The 16,638-nt window shown below is 38.4% G+C and overlaps 1 pseudogene across 1 annotated transcript; it reads left to right on the forward strand.

The window, feature by feature from the left end:
* The first annotated feature begins 7,698 nt into the window (after nucleotides 1–7,698).
* LOC148849427 (auxin-responsive protein SAUR64 pseudogene) lies at nucleotides 7,699–8,413 on the forward strand (annotated as a pseudogene). The gene has a single exon (XR_016101214.1). The product of XR_016101214.1 is annotated as an auxin-responsive protein SAUR64 pseudogene (transcript).
* The last annotated feature ends 8,225 nt before the right edge of the window (nucleotides 8,414–16,638 follow it).

Below are 16,638 nucleotides of genomic sequence, written 5' to 3' on the forward strand. Positions count from 1 at the left end.
CACTTTACTTCAGCCATTATCAACAGAAGAAAATTAAATACAGGAGACAACCTTACCCGCATCTTCTTGCAAAGAATTAATTGTATTTTTATTCATATTTGTTCAAAAAAAATAGCATTTGTTCGTGTATAGATATAAAATTTGGGCAGTTGAGATCGATGGAGGCCCAACTTACGCCTGTCCAGTAAAACCTGAGTTCTTCTGGGCCTTTAATGAAAAACCAGCCCAAAGCTCAGAATAATCTCAAGGGGTTGGTGGGGCAAGTCAAGATTGATTTATTGGTGTCAGCTTATATGTTAAGGCCAGCCTGCTAATTATGAATTCACATCTGCACCATTCTAACCTGTAACTACTAAACCACCGATCGAGAATAAACAACTCACAAGAAATGGTATGTGGTTTAATTAGCTTATGAATCATCAGGCTCGGACCAAACTACGGGCTTCGTTTCTGCCCTTCCCTTATTTGTAGCGGGCTAAAAACTATAGGCGTTGTACGTGGGCCTGTCCAGAATAGGACAATCTTATTTCCATCCTATGCTTGACCCCAATCTTCTCAGTCGCCCTAAGTACGGCTCATTGGATATTTAGGCCATATTTGATTTACTGTTTTGGGCCTCATTCTCTTAATTCTTGTTCATTCTAGGCACAAATAACATTAGAGTGTTTGGTTACAATATTTTTGCCCAAGGCCACATTCTTTTTAGAATGAAAAGTCAGTCCCATAGAACAAAAATTGACTACCCTGCAACATGAAAAGTAATCATGCCCCATCTTGTTCATTTCATTCTTCGAGGAAACACTTTTATGAATGCACTTTTGTAAAAATACTTTTACATGAAAACACTTTTACGAAAGCACTTTTATGGAAGTACTTTTATGAAAGCACTTTTATGAAAGTACTTTTTATAAAAACACTTTTATGGAAGCACTTTTATAAAAGTACATTACTAACACATTTAAGAAAGTACTTTTATAAAAGCACTTTTACGAAAGTACTTTTATAAAAGCACTTTTACGAAAGTACTTTTACGAAATCATTTTTACGAAAGTACTTTTAGAAAATCATTTTTACTAAAGTATTTTTATAAAAGCAATTCTATGGAAGTACTTTTACGAAAGAACTTTTATAAAAGCACCTTACAAAAGTACTTTCATGGAAGACAAAAATACTTATAAAAGTACTTTTATAAAAGCACTTTTATGAAAGTACTTTTATGGAAGTACCTTTACGAAATCACTTTTATGAAAGTACTTTTATAAAATCACTTTTACTAAAGTACTTTCATAAAAGCAGTTTTATGAAAGTACTTTTACGAAAGCACTTTTATAAAAGCACTTTTAAGAAAGTATTTTTATAAAAGAACTTTTATGGAAGCACTTTTACAAAAGCATTTTTATGAAAGCACTTTTGTGAAAGAACAAAAGCACTTAGGAAAGTACTTTTACAAAAGCTCTTTTACAAAAGTACTTTTATAAAAGCATTTTTACGAAAGTAATTTCATAAAAGCATATTTACGAAAGTAGTTTTACAAAACATCTATGCCAATTAGGATCCATAGGATGGTTCTTCAACAAGAACCAAATTCTTTAGCAAGAATGGAGTAGAGGGCTGGTGAGCACGACTTCAGATTGCTTCTTCTACCAAGAAGCAATATCAAGAACAATTTTTTATCACTCCCACAAGTGGAAATTGAACTGGGTAGGGGCGGCAAGAACAGGGAAGAACTCTGCAGATTGTTGTCTTGTATCTAGTGTGTTTTTCCTGTCCGCCCTACTCTCTTATTTATAGCCTTAAAGAGACAACCTTCTAATCTGATTAGGAGTTTCCTGATCCAAATATTTATTTGGATATGGACTCTTTAAGTGATAAGGATAATCCCTTATCTTATCTGTAGTTTAAGATCAACTTAATCTTAATCAAATTAGGAGTTTCCTTATCCATATCTTTATTTGGATCTGAACTCCTTAAGTGGATAAGACTTATCCTCTTATCCTTATCTACTGATCCAAACCCAGATCCGCCCCTATTTAATTAATCTAATTAACCCAGTTCAAAATTGGGCTTTAGGCAAGTTTATGTGCTCACTTAGCCTCTTAACTTACTGCCAAATTGGCTCTCTTTGTATGGCATGGGACCCAAACATTGATCTACACATCAGCCACACGGGTTCAACTTAGCCTTTGTTACAAGGCCTGGCCGAATTTACTGTAGGAGACAGTGAACCCCTGAGTTCATCACAAGCTCTTTTAAAAAAGTACTTTTATAAAAGCATTTTTACGAAAGTAATTTCATAAAAGCACATTTACGAAAGTAGTTTTACAAAACATCTATGCCAATTAGCAAGCATTGGCTGTTGGAGACCTAGGTTGGTGGTTTGTGAATACCGACAATTTTTTATTTTTTTTGAAGAATGAAAATGAGCAACACAAGACACTTGTCAATCTGAAAAGAATTCATTTTTAGGAAAAAAGTGCTTGGTTCATAGCAATATTTTCTCATTTTGCCTAGTTTTACCCATTCTTTTCCATTTTAGAATTTCATCTTGGGTAAGAATGAAAAATGATGAGAATTGAACCAAACATGGCCTTAGTTTCTTGTTTAGAATTGGGAATATAAACCTTCAGCGGAACTTTCATCATGAGCCATAACATAAACAGATATAGTAAATTCCATTTTCTAGTTGAATACTCCTTGGCCTCCCTAGGCCCCAACTTTGATACAGTATTTTGGTTATTAGTTTGGTCTTCCTCACGATCTCTAAGAAGGATATTAAGACCATTGTTATGGGTACAGGGTACCACTATTAGGTTAGGAGTGAGTAAATGGTTAGGTTCTACCTAGAATTGAATGGAAACGACCTCAAACTGGTCTTAAACCGACTCTACCTAATCTTTTATTGGGTAAGGTCTGGTTCCATATTCTTGGAACCGATATCCCCATGTAGGCCAGTTCTAGGGTCTAGGCGATTACCCTACCTAAACCGACTCAATGAGCTAGCCTTGGTTGGCCTTGGTGGAACTTGCCTTGGATTTGAATTTTCTTTGAAATAAATGCCAAAATACTTTTGGAAATTTGAAGATTTGAACCCAACCACTCATTGTTACAGAGGCCGTTGTCTCACTTGACCATTGAGTTATTTAAGTGATTTGGTCATGTATTTTCATTTTAATATTTCAATGTGTACGATATGTGATATAAAAGGTAATATTTATAAAATTTAAATTTAAATTATAAGTTTTGAACCATATAATGGTAATCTATACATATCAAGTTACTTAATTTAATCAATAAAGATAATATAAGTTTTAAACTATATATTATATTTAAAACTTTGGAGAAAATGAAGCTAACTACAGAGCGGCTATAGCCGGACAATGTGCCACTCATTAGCTTCTCGGGGAACATCATCAAACCGGAGGGAAGAATCACCCTACCAATCTAAAGGGATGAGAGATCCATCATATGGATGGTCAAACCCTGCAAGAAGGTTGGGCAAAATTTAAAAAATTTCTCTCTTTCCCATCTGGGAATCGCATTCCCTATTTTAGAAAACTGCATTTTCAAGGATCCTTCTTGAATCAAATCGGACCAGATCTGAAACCAAAAGGGAGGAGAGGGATATACTTGATACGAAGTAGTAGTAACTCCCAATAAAGGTGTTCACTTCCAAGGAGATAACCAAAACCTGCTTCCACTGAAGATGACACAGTGTGTGGTGAAGTAGGATCCACAGGATGGTTCTTCAGCAAGAACCAAATTCTTCAGCAAGAATGGAGTAGAGGGCTGGTAAGCACGACTTCAGATTGCTTCTTCTACCAAGAAGCAATATCAAGAACAATTCTTGATCACTCCCACAAGTGGAAATCGAACTGGGTAGGGGCAGCAAGAACATGGAAGAACTCTGCAGATTGTTGTCTTGTATCTGGTGTGTTTTTCATGTCCGCCCTGCTCTCTTATTTATAGCCTTAAAGAGACAACCTTCTAATCTGATTAGGAGTTTCCTGATCCAAATATTTATTTGGATATTGACTCTTTAAGTGATCAGGATAATCCCTTATCTTATCTATAGTTTAAGATCAGCTTAATCTTAATCAAATTAGGAGTTTCCTGATCCAAATCTTTATTTGGATCTGAACTCCTTAAGTGGATAAGACTTATCCTCTTATCCTTATCTACTGATCCAAACCCAGATCCGCCCCTATTTAATTAATCTAGTTAACCCAGTTCGAAATTAGGCTTTAGGCAAGTTTATGTGCTCACTTAACCTCTTAACTTGCTGCCCAGTTGGCTCTCTTTGTATGGCATGGGACCCAAACATTGATTTACACATCAGCCACATGGGTTCAACCTAGCCTTTGTTACAAGGCCTAGCCGAATTTACTGTAGGAGACAGTGAACCCCTGAGTCCATCACTATGAACTCTTAATGGGCCTAACATTTACACTAAATGGTCATCGAGTCTAGCCACCTTATGAAAACCCAAGGACTGTGGGCAGATGCAGGATTAGCCTATCAGGTATTACCCTCAATGTTCTTACACTTAACCTCTCAACACATAATGATCAAACAGTACTCGATAAGAGAGGATCTCTCCCTCAGTTGCAAGGAACAGTGCCGCACTCTCTACTAACATGGATCCCGGGAAATAAAACCTTTTGCAAACATTTTGAAACCATAATATATATATATATATATATATATATATATATATTGCATAAATAAATTTCAACAGTTGAAATCAACTGCTGGCAGTTTAGGTTTCCATCAGAGAGAGTGCATTATTGATCATTCACTTTGTTTAACAAAGGGGCTGATCCTGTCACTATGATCACCCACTCAGATGAATTCTCGGATTGTCCCTACATACCCAGGTTTTGACCCCCTCTAAGGATCTCACTGATTGGCATATCAAAGATAGCCTGATCCGACACCTAGTACAGTACCATAATCGAGTCTAGGGGTCAGGTGTAGCATTCCGGTTTTGCCCATCTGTCTCCAACGTCCAGGGCAATACTAGAACTCTGGTCCAGTTCAGGGTTTCAAGAAAACCCACACTACATGTACCTCATGTCTCACCTTGGCATCTGAGACAAGCCACCCCAACCAACTTGGTGGCACATCAGTGTCAGCCTTGGCAGGATAAATCTCCCCAGATCTATCCAATGGCTGTGAAGATTCTAAACTAACACGAGTCTCATAAGTGTCCAGTTTAAGGGTATTACATAAAAACACACCACAATGATATGAATCAATTATGTACTTTATTCATTTACAATAAATGACATAATTTACATCAATCTGATTGGAGCTAAGGGCATACACTGTCTAACACAATCATGGTGGGAATGGAGCCTTGGTAGGTGACGAGGATGACCAAGCTCCTACTTGTGAAGATCAGCTCCCCCTACAATGCCATCATCGGTCGGCCGACCCTTCACACATTCAAGGAAGCTATCTCCTCCTACCGCCTCACCCTTAAGTTCCCCACCGAGCACGGTGTCAGAGTCGTTCATGGGGATTAGCAGACAACCCGAAAGTGCTATGTGGCAGCACTAATGCCGATGTCTTTGCTTGATTTTCCGCTGACATGCTCGGAATTGACCCTTTGGTCATTACTCACAAGCTGAGCATGGACCCAAGATATAGAGCAGTTCAGCAAAAAAGGATGAACTTTGCATAGGAACATTGGAAAGCCATCAGAGAGGAGGTTGACAAGCTACTTGATGTCGGCTTCATCCGAGAGGTACATTACCCTACCTGGTTGTCCAATGTGGTCATGGTAAAAAAGGATAACGGGAAGTGATGAATCTGAGTATTGACCATCTCGTCGATGCCACCATAGGTTATGAACTACTGAACTTCATGGATGCCTTCTCCAGATACAATCAAATCAAGATGCACGCCAAGGACAAGGAGAAAACCTCATTTATCACTAAGCATGACACCTACTTCTACAAAGTCATGCCCTTTGGCCTCAAGAATGTCAAAGCCACCTATCAACAGCTTGTAAACAAGGTTTTCAAGCATAAGATGTGGAGAAACATTGAAACCTACATAAATGACATGGTTGTGAAAAGCGTGAAGGATGGCCAACGCACCTCGGACCTAGTAGAGATCTTTGCCATTTTGCGGAAGTATAACATGAAGCTGAATCCCAATAAGTGTGCTTTTGGTCACCTCGGACTCAGTCAACCCTTATCTCAGAAGTGAAATTACATTATTTCCCTTATCCCATCCTTGACATGAAAAAGATATTTATTTTCTTCTCTTTCCTTTAGACATAGAGCTACTGAAAAATCTTCTGCCATTTTGTGCCCACTATGACAATATATACTCCTAGTGGAACGCCATTATATTAGCATTTAGGTTTCCGGTTATATATGCGTGAAAGTCGAGTGTTCTTTAAAAGCATGAGCATTTACACTCAAAAGGTATTCACTTGAATTGATGCCAAAGTATGGGACTGAAAATGAATTAAGTTTAAATTAATTTTGCTTTTCTTTTATTATGGGTTTTATTTTGCTTTATGCTTTTACTTATTCACAATGCAGGTGAATCAAAATAAAACTCGAAGCAAAATTAAGTAAAACAGTAAGCAAAATGAATCAAAATTTACAATTTTCTTATTTACACTTCCCATGCATGCATCTGTAATAATGCAAATGAAATTGCATTAACAATATAATATGTAGATCCCGAAATGAAGGTAAGAAAATCCCTGTTAAATCACTAATATATATTAAATACACGACTGTTGAATGAGTCAAAGGATTCAAACCTGAGCTTTTGTACCGATCCTGGTCCCTAGTGTAGGTTGAGCTGGACATCTTTTGACCACAATGATTTCAATCAAATTCACCAAACACCTTTTTATTTTCATATATTCTTCTTTACTTTTATTCCTACTTTCTTAGTCAGTGACCTATCCCCTGGGTGTTAATTTTGATATCCATGTCGCACAGCTGAATTTGAACAGACAGGTGCCCTGTGTGGGGCTTGTTTGGTAAATAGTCCTTTGAAGTACAAAGGGCACAATAAGTGGCGTTCCCCCATGCAAATGAATTTGTTAAATTTCCATAATAAAAACAAGTGCAAGCAAGTTCAACAAAAATAATATATATATTTTTTGAATCATATATACATTCACGCTAACAAACACCTTAATGAACAACTTCAAAAGAAATCAAATCAAACAAGTTAAGATGGTAAACCAAAGAACTTGCAATTTCGTGTTGGAGCAGATGTGATGAAGGCACCAACCAACAAGCAAAAGGAAGTGGGGGTATCATATAATGACCCCACCCAGCTAGCCGCATTGGATGTCCAAGTGAGAAAAGGATGGGTGGTCTGAAATCCAGACATATCATGTCTCCACCATGCATATTCATCATCTTGACTCCCTTGTACTATTGTTTCATCACGAGATTATGTACTTCAGTGGTCACCAACAATTTCATACTCTATGAGCTGGCACATTAAATTAGTCGGGCCCAGTATGTCACTGCTCCAAAAGAAAGGAATTCAATATTGGATGTGATAACCCACTCAACAATCTACCATACCAAGTTGCCAATCTCTTTAGTCTTGATGGCTCTTAATAATCCAATAATCACATGACCATGCATCCCATATGCAACCCGACATAAGGAAAGCTACTCTTCTCTGGCAATTCTATATAACTAAGCTATGCCCATTGCTCTCTCTCCATCCCCAAAACAATCTCTCTTCTCTTCTCAGAAACCTCAGCAAATCTCTTCCTTTATCCTCAAGACCCTTATTTCTCTCAAGCTCACACTAGAAAACATGATCAACAACAGGAAGCTTCTTGCCATGGCAAGAAAGTGGCAGAAGTTGGCAGCCATCGGCAGGAGAAGAATCTCATCGCCAAGAGCTAAACTGCAAAGGGGTGTGGATGAGTGCAGTGCAATGGTGGCTGTTAAAGACCACTTTGTTGTGTACACAGCTGATCAGAAACGTTTCGTTATTCCATTGGCGTATCTCAACAATCCCATCTTCATTGAGTTACTCAGAATGTCCGAAGAAGAGTTTGGACTACCGAGCGATGGGCCTATCACATTGCCATGCGACTCGGCGTTTGCAGAGTACATCATCTCAATGGTGCAAAGACGTCCTTCAAGAGACTTAGAGAAGGCATTAGTTGTGACCCTATCTACATATCGGTGCTCATTATCTTCTTCTCTCCATCAAGATCCCAGTAATTGGCCAATACTTGTCAATGGTTTTTGAACAAGCCATATATTGCTATGACCCATTGGGACCATGCAATATATTCAAATACTCTTCTTTTTTTTTTTTAATTTGTAAATAGTTATACATATACAAATTCTGTAGCTGTATGATCAGCAGAATTTTTGAATGAAAAATATCGAGTTCACTTATTCATCCAAAATGTATATTGGTGTTTCCCTACAAGAATATTACTTGTTCCGGCAACCTGATCTTTTATCTTGAGAAGTGTCCACCTCTTTAATTTAATGCCCTAATAAGTCACTTATCTGGATAAATGCACTTAGCTGGGTAAGTGTTTCTTAAGAAAGATTTACCCGGGTAAGTACATTTACCCATTTTCTTTTATTTCTCATGTAAATAAGGCAATGGCCATCTTAGCCATAAAATTTCCATTATTAAAAGGGTATTTTGTCCCATCCAAGTATTAGCAATTTTCTCTTAGATGGGAAAGTTAGTTTACCCAGCTGAAAGATGGGTATACCCTGACAATAAGTTTTCACTCATCCCCATATAAATCTGAAAAATGAACATGGGTTTCTTGGTCAATGATAATCAAAATCCCATTGACCAACTTTCCCCTCTCTCAAAATCCAAAAAAAGAATGCCCCCTAAATATAATTGTAATTGTGATCCAGTGGTTTCTATCCTTGCTATTGATATATATAATATTTATCAGTTAATGTTATAGAAAGTTTGAGCTAAAATGAAAATTAAACATTTTTGTTTAAGAGCTAAACCATTAATTTTGCACAGGGTGGTTGGGACTGACAATCCGGATCGATCTACCCTTTTGTGAGCCCTACCAACCAAATAAACTTCCAAAATCAACATGTCTGGAATGAAATAAAAACATCAAGCTACATATAGCAGCTTTACATCCTAAATTGGACCTTAAATGGTGGGTTATGAATTTCCATTGAATTTATTGTGGATGAGTCAAGGATTCTTAATTTTTGCTTATATGAAATATTTATTGCTATATATATGCAGACAAATTATGCTCTTAAAAGAGGAAATTAGAATCCTTATCTTATTAATTACATGCATATGTTATAAACGAGTTCCTCTAAACAGGAAACTAGATTTGTTATCTAATTTATTTTGTGCTGGAATTCTAGTCTTTGTGATAAAGTTAGTGCAACTATTGCAGAGGACCAATGAGTCTGGGTGCCACAGTACTGCACTAGCTTGCATATGGATATAAGGTTATAATAGCTGGGCTCAGATTGCTCTCTTAATTTTGACATGGATGCGGTTGGACCTGGTCAGGTAAGTGATGATCTCCATCAAGGTGTTAAATATCAAATCGGATAATGAACTGGTTAAGGTTCGGTTCTTGGGTTGAACGGTCTGATTGTCGAATCAAACAGGTGGTTCATTCTAACAAAAGAATAAAAAATAAAACATGGTCAAAACTGTTGAACAGTTCAAACGGTTCAACCACCAGGATCAGTGATTTGCTGACCAAATCAACGTTTTTTGAAAAAATTCTGGTTTTAGAGAAAAATGGAACTGGTTGACCGGTTCTAGGTTTTTCTGGTCCGACCATCCGGTCCAGTCCGGTTTTGAAAACCATGATCGCCATTCCCCATGTTAGATTGGAGTTGAATCTGCTTGTAACGGACAACACTATTTACAAGTTTGCTAAACCGTATGAACCACATATAAAGCAAATATTTGATATATGGCATTGCTGATTTGACACCTTTACAAGTCACAAAATCTCTATCTTCATTCTTTTTATCCTTTTATCTTTACTTTAATAATATTATTTGTCTCTTTAGACATCCTTAATTTTGTTCTAATAAATAGAGAGGATTAAGAGGCCCTACATGTACGCTAGTTTATTTGTATCTTGGCCCCAACATCTTTGAGGATAAGATTAGTTGTATATACGTATGGTTTATACTTAACTGAATGGATCCAGTTTCTCTGCCAATTTTACACAATCATGATGCCAGCACCAAACACACCTTCAACTTGGTTACCAGTCAAATAGAGTCTCATAGGATTTGAGTTGGCCCTACAAGTTTCAAGCAATAACCCATCTATTTGATGTTTTATCTAAATGATTCAGAGCATCTATCAGGGTTTAGTTTTGGGCTAATAATTGAACATTAATGTCCCATAGAAGAACCTTTTTTGTGGTTTTTCTCTAAACAAACAGCAAAAAGGTGAAAAAATAGTTGTCTAACAGAATAAAAATGTTTGGATAAAAGGCACATTAATTGGGACATGTATCATACAGCTATTACGTGCTCACTCATTATGCTTATCTATGTACCTATTACATCCGGACCCGTTTAATAGGTTAAGGCGAATCGACTAAAAGAACCAAAAGAAAGGGAATAGTGTATGATCTCCACTACGGCCAGCCTAGCTAGTCACATTGGATGTTTAATTTGGTTGGAGAAGGATGGATCCATGATTAACTTTATTCCGACTTATGAGAAGCAAAAACCATCTAATCTGCCTACAACAAAACATGCAGCTCCCCACCACTTGCCTTCCTTGCTTTCTACTACTGCTTTGAATTTTTTGGTGCTTCAGGGTGCATGCATTCTATCTTTCTAGGAATAATATCTTATTCCAATAACCACAAACATTTGTAGGATTTATGAGCTGGAACTAAATTGATTAGACCTAGTATGTCGAAAAATTGTAAGGGGTAGGAAAATTGAGAATCAAGTAATGAATGTAATGGCCCTACTACCTTCATGAAGGTATATATAGTTATGACTTAACAACATCCAAACATGTCCACCTCTACAATGTCAGATCAATCCTACCAAAATTTCACATGACTTAATTTGTTTCCCATGCAACCTAACACAAAGGAAAGATACTCTTGCATGGTTTTGTCTCCTCTGCAATTATATATAACTGAGCTATTCCCATTTTCTTCTCCATCAAACAAATTTCCTCAGCAACATATTCCTTATTAGCAAACAAATTTCATCCTTTGTTGCTGAAGCTCTCTTTTAATCAAGTTTGCATTACAAGTCATGGTTAGCTACAAGAAACTCATTACCACGGCAAGAAAGTGGCACAAGTTAGCTGAGAGATGCGGACAAATGCAGCAAATTGGTGGCCAGTAAGGGCCATTTCGTAGTCTACACAAGCGATAAGAGACATTTTGTTATTCCGTTGGCATATCTCAGCAATCCTATCTTCATAGAATTACTCCGAATATCTGAAGAGGAGTTTAGACTACCAAGCGATGGGCCTATCACACTGCTTTGCACAGCAGACTTTGTTGAGAAAATCATCAATTTGATGCAAAGGTTGTCCTAGTGTTTCTCACCACTTGTCGTTGCTCCTTATCTTCACTTCTCTTTCAAGAATCAAATAACCCACCTACACTTGTTATTGGATTTTAAAGCAAATTTCGTGACCAATGGAGACCGGATCTCTAATTAATACTTGATCATTTGTACATGACCAATGGTTTTCACGGCTGTCTCCGTTCTTCCTCGTCTTCTCTAGACCCCCTCTATTGGGGTCGGCTTTGCCCTTCAGACACTTGTCAGCCAAGGATTCTTTGATAACGATGTACTTCTACACCGTTTTGAAAAATTCTGCCTTGTTCTTCGGTGGTGTCTTGGCGATGGACCACTTGAGGGGTTCGGGTTGGAGGCCGTTGATGAATGGGTGCATCAAGACCGAGGGGTCAAGGTCACGGACCTTGAGTTTTTCTTTCTTGAAGCAGTCAACGTAGGACTGCAGACTCTCGCCACACTTTTGTCGGATGGACATGAGGGAGACAACAATCTTTTGGCACCATCGATTGCTGACAAAGTGGGAGAGAAAAATGTTCGAGAACTATTCCCACTGGCTGATGGAGCGAGGGGGGATCCCTGAGAACCATCGGCGGGCTGCCCCCTTGAAAGTTGCTCGGAAAGCTTAGCACGTCAAGGCGTCAGAATATCAGTATAGGAGTATTAGCACTCAGAAGCTTTCTAAGTGGTTGTCGGGGTCAGTAGTTCCATCATACATTTCTAGTGTGGGGTCCTTGAAGTGGGGTGGGAGGAGCTCCAAGGTGATGGAGTCGGTGAAGGTGTCCATTCTGTTGGACAAGGGGTTTTCATTGGTGGAGGCATCACCTCGGCCCTACCTTACTTATTGGAGTTAGTCTTTCATGGCGTTGATTTGCACTAGGAGGTCGAGAATCCTTCTGTCAATGGGGGCTTGGGCCTCGTCTTGGTCCTCTTGAGCGCAGAACGGATCGGCCCAGTTTTTGGAGCGTTCTGATGCGGTCACGTCTTGATTTCTTTGGGCCCTGTGAACATCGGTAAAATACCTCCGCTGACTTTTCACTTCATGGCTGAAGTTATGGAGTCGCCACCCATCAGAATGCGCAACTGGGAGTAATGGGCCTCTTGGATTTAAATTTTAAAAATCATTTAGAATTAGCAGTGACTCCATACCAATCAACCAAGACAAGGCCAATATGGGCAAATTGAGAGAGAGAGAGAGAGAGAGAGAGAGAGAAGGAAGGGGTTAGGCACCCCTCTCTCTTGTCAGTGTGAGCGCTGGTTTCCCTATTTTCCTTTGGATTGGTGTGAGGAGTTGGGTTCACAGTGATTTGAGAGGATTCAGGAGCTTCTCTCTTCTCCTCCAAACCAACCCCCTTTTGGATGCAAGGGTCTGAGCAAAAGGATGAATTCTCACCCCTTTTCTATCAAGCCCCCACCTTTAGATTTAATTGACTAGTTCATAGGGCAAAAAGAAACACTTCAAATCCTCTCGGATGCTGAGGAAGGTCCTCACATTCAATTCAAACTTTGCACAAACACCAAACTAACACAAGTATTAATAGAGAAATACTTCATATAAAGTTAAAGGAGATGAGATAAAATGAACACCTCTTGTAACCTGAAGACTGACGATGCTGCTGAACTCGTATGCAGAGGTTCTATGTATGGTTGGGCTTTTGGTGCTGTAGAAACCCTAGCTCGGGGATGGCAAGGGAGTTGGATCTAGGGCTCTAGTAGCGGCACTGAAATCCAGTGGAGATGGTTGGAATGACTGATGTATTCGGTATCTAGGGTAAAGGACAAGAATCCTCTCGGTTTCTCTCTTTCCTCTTGATTTCCCTCTCTCTTCTATGCTCTTTCTCTCTCTCTTTTCTCAAAAAAAAGGAGAGTTCTTTCACGCTTGAAGCTCTCTCTCTCTCTCAACTCTCAGCTCTCACCTCTTTCTTTCTTTTGGTTTCTCTCTCTTTCTAGCGCTCTTAGCTCTCCCTCTATCATATTTTCCTCTTTGGTTCTCTTAGCTCTCCCTTTCTCTCTATCATTTTTCTCTCTGTTTTCTTCTCTCACTTGAGCTCTCTCTCAAACTACTCTCACTTGAGCTCCTTCCCCCCTTCTCCCTCTTTTTCTCCTCTCTTCCTTTCTACCCTACTTTCTATCTCTCTCTCTCTCCTCAGAAAAATGGGAGATCTCTTTCTCCCTTGAATCTCTCTTTCGATGTTGTCGGCACTTGCCTATTTCTTAAATTCGACAGCTCTAAGGAAAAAACCTGAGAGTTGCTTCTTCTCTATTCGAAGAGACCCCCCTTTTCAACCTCTCTTCTTCTCCCCGATAGGGAATAGTGCCTTCCCTTTTATAATTGAAAGGAAGGGGGTTTCTAAACAATAAAACCGAGAGGAAGGGGGTATTCAAGTGGGTAGGTTAGGGTTTGGGGGCAGTATCACTAGGTCGGTGTCTTTAAGGGCGTAAATTGAGGGAAGAAGGGTAACTTGGTATTTTGGACACTTGGGGTAACTTGGGAATCAGGTCAGGGGTAGTTCGGGTAACTTTAGTCAAGGGTATTTTAGTAATTCTGGTAGGAGGGTACTTGGGAATTAGGTTGGGGGTAATTTGGGAATTGGTTAAAGGGGTCATTTTGGTAATTTTGGTAGGTCTATTTTGGTAGTTCGGAAGAGGGGGGTTTTACGAGGATCTGTTCAAAGGGTATTTTAGTAATCTGAATGGGGGTATTTTGGTAATTTGGTCAAGGGGTATCAAGTGAGATCTGTAACGAGTTTTGAGGATTTGGGGATTGAGATTTGGGTTCTTTGGATAGTCTGAGATGAGTGGTAAAGTCATATTGGGCTAACCAGGCCTGAATCGGGCAGATTTGGAAAGGCTCAATTCAATTAGTTTAGGGCCTTAAAATGGAATATTGGTGTGATTAAAGGCCCAATAGATGTATGTTGGGTTGAGATTTCATAGGTGGGTATTTGGGGGTGTCTTAGAACCGATGGTTGTGTCTGATTTGATGGTTGAGGTGAAAGTGTGGGTTGATCGGAGCCATCAGATAGGTATCAGGCTGGTTTAATAGTGGTTTTGAGAGCTTTGGGGATGAAAGTTGGGATTTTTGGGATTTTGGGTGTTTCAGAGGGGTCGAAAAGGTTTGATCAGGTGTTTAGGGTAAATTGGAGGTCCAGGCGGTAGACCGAGCAAAAATCGGGTGCTGACAGGACAAGGCCTGAGTAAAGTGGCTCAGACGAGGTCACTAGAGAGCTTAAGAGAGCTTAGAGCAATAAATGCCAAGATAGCTTACCTAGGTAATGATGCCACTTATTTATACTTGAACCTGCCTAGAGTTTGTTATGAGTGGACAACCAAAATGCAATCTGACTTGCGCCACATATCCCCATACATACATATATACATACATATATATACATATATATATACATACATACACATATATATGTATATACACACACATATATATATATATATACACACACTTATATATATATATATATTTATATATATATATATTACCATATGTGTACTTTGTGTTTTTAAAAGTTAAAAACAGTTTCAAACAAATGTGACATTCTATTTTTGAACTTTTGTAAAAAAAAGTTCATCCAAACCACACCTTAGTTTAGTATGTATGGTTTGTTGGAATGACTGAATGAGGCAATACATGATTAACTATGCATCGAGAACATGAATGCAATAAACGTATGGTATTATGTAAGGAGGGCTTTCAGTTTTCCTCATCCATCTATTAAATTGAAAGAGAGATTAAAGCAAATTAGGAGATAAACAGTGGTCAAGTTATGGCCAAGAGCATATATCAACCTCAAGTAGTGCACGAAACACCACCCTGACATCGTCTCCTATAAGCACATGCATTCCAACTAACATCTATAAACTTGTCTCATCTCTTCTTGTCTTTAGGGCAATGAAGAGCAGGACTAGGGGTGGCCATGAGTCGAGCTCTTCATGAGCTATTTGAGCTTGGCTCATGAAAAGCTCTGCTCGGTTTGGTTTCAATCGAGTTTCGAGTCGAGCTTGAGCCCAATTTATAGGCTTGTTTAATAATCAAGCCAAGCTCGAGCCTAATATAGCTTGGTTCGTGAGGCTTGCGAGCTAAGCTCGAATAGCTACATAATTATAATAATAATGATGATGATGATGATAAATATAACATTATAGAAAATAATATATATAATAAAAATGTTATATATATATATAATATTTTTTATTTTTATATATAATAATAACTAATTATTATAATTTTTAGTATTTTTAAATATCCAAAAAAAGTATTTTTTATATATAATTTTTTTATTTTTATTAAACATTTTTTCTCAAATCGAACTCAAGCCGAGACGAGCTTGAACTTACGAATTTTTAACTCGTTCCGAGCTTGAGCTCAAGGTTCTAGCTCAAACCGATCGTGAACTCGAACTCGAGTGTTGTACTACCTTGACGAACTGAACTCGAGCCTCATACTATTCAGCTCGGTTCGACTTAAATCCACCCCTAAGGAGGACAATCCGTGTCCTATTTGCTAAGATATGGTGTCCTTTTGAGATCCTAGTGGACCTCCATCCTTTCTTCGTACTACGTCCTTAATTGCATGAGAAGAGGTACGTAGTCCCACGCTTTAATTCAATAATTTGCAAATATAAGGCCCCTTGTGGGAGGACTGAAGCTTTAATAGAAAGTTGAGTTGCTTCGGCTGAGCTACCCCTCTTAAAGAAGCTTTAATAAAAAGTTGTTTTAATGGCTGAAGGACAATAAATGGGTGTTTCTGGATTTCTCAAAAAATATTGCTTGTAGTTCATGAAATTCCCATTCATCTGGTAATTATGATTCTCAACTGGGCCTTTGAGGGACAATGGTAAAGGCCCATATAGGTGTTACGGTGGATTCATCAAGATTTTCCAAAACCTAATTGAAGGTCCATGTACGCATCTTGACACGCCAATTCCGTATGGATTTTGGAAAATCTACTACCTATTCTTAGTTTAACATATACTAAAAAGGAAAAATTTGGGCATCCCAATCCAAACATGAGATTTTGTATCAGTTGATTTGAAAGTTACATCTATATATATATGGCAGTTGAATTTTGGGCAGACAAAGTTACATTGAG

Source organism: Nelumbo lutea, chromosome 6, assembly GCF_056320005.1.
Source record: "Nelumbo lutea isolate HS-2025 chromosome 6, American lotus-T2T, whole genome shotgun sequence".
Classification (NCBI taxonomy): Eukaryota; Viridiplantae; Streptophyta; class Magnoliopsida; order Proteales; family Nelumbonaceae; genus Nelumbo; species Nelumbo lutea.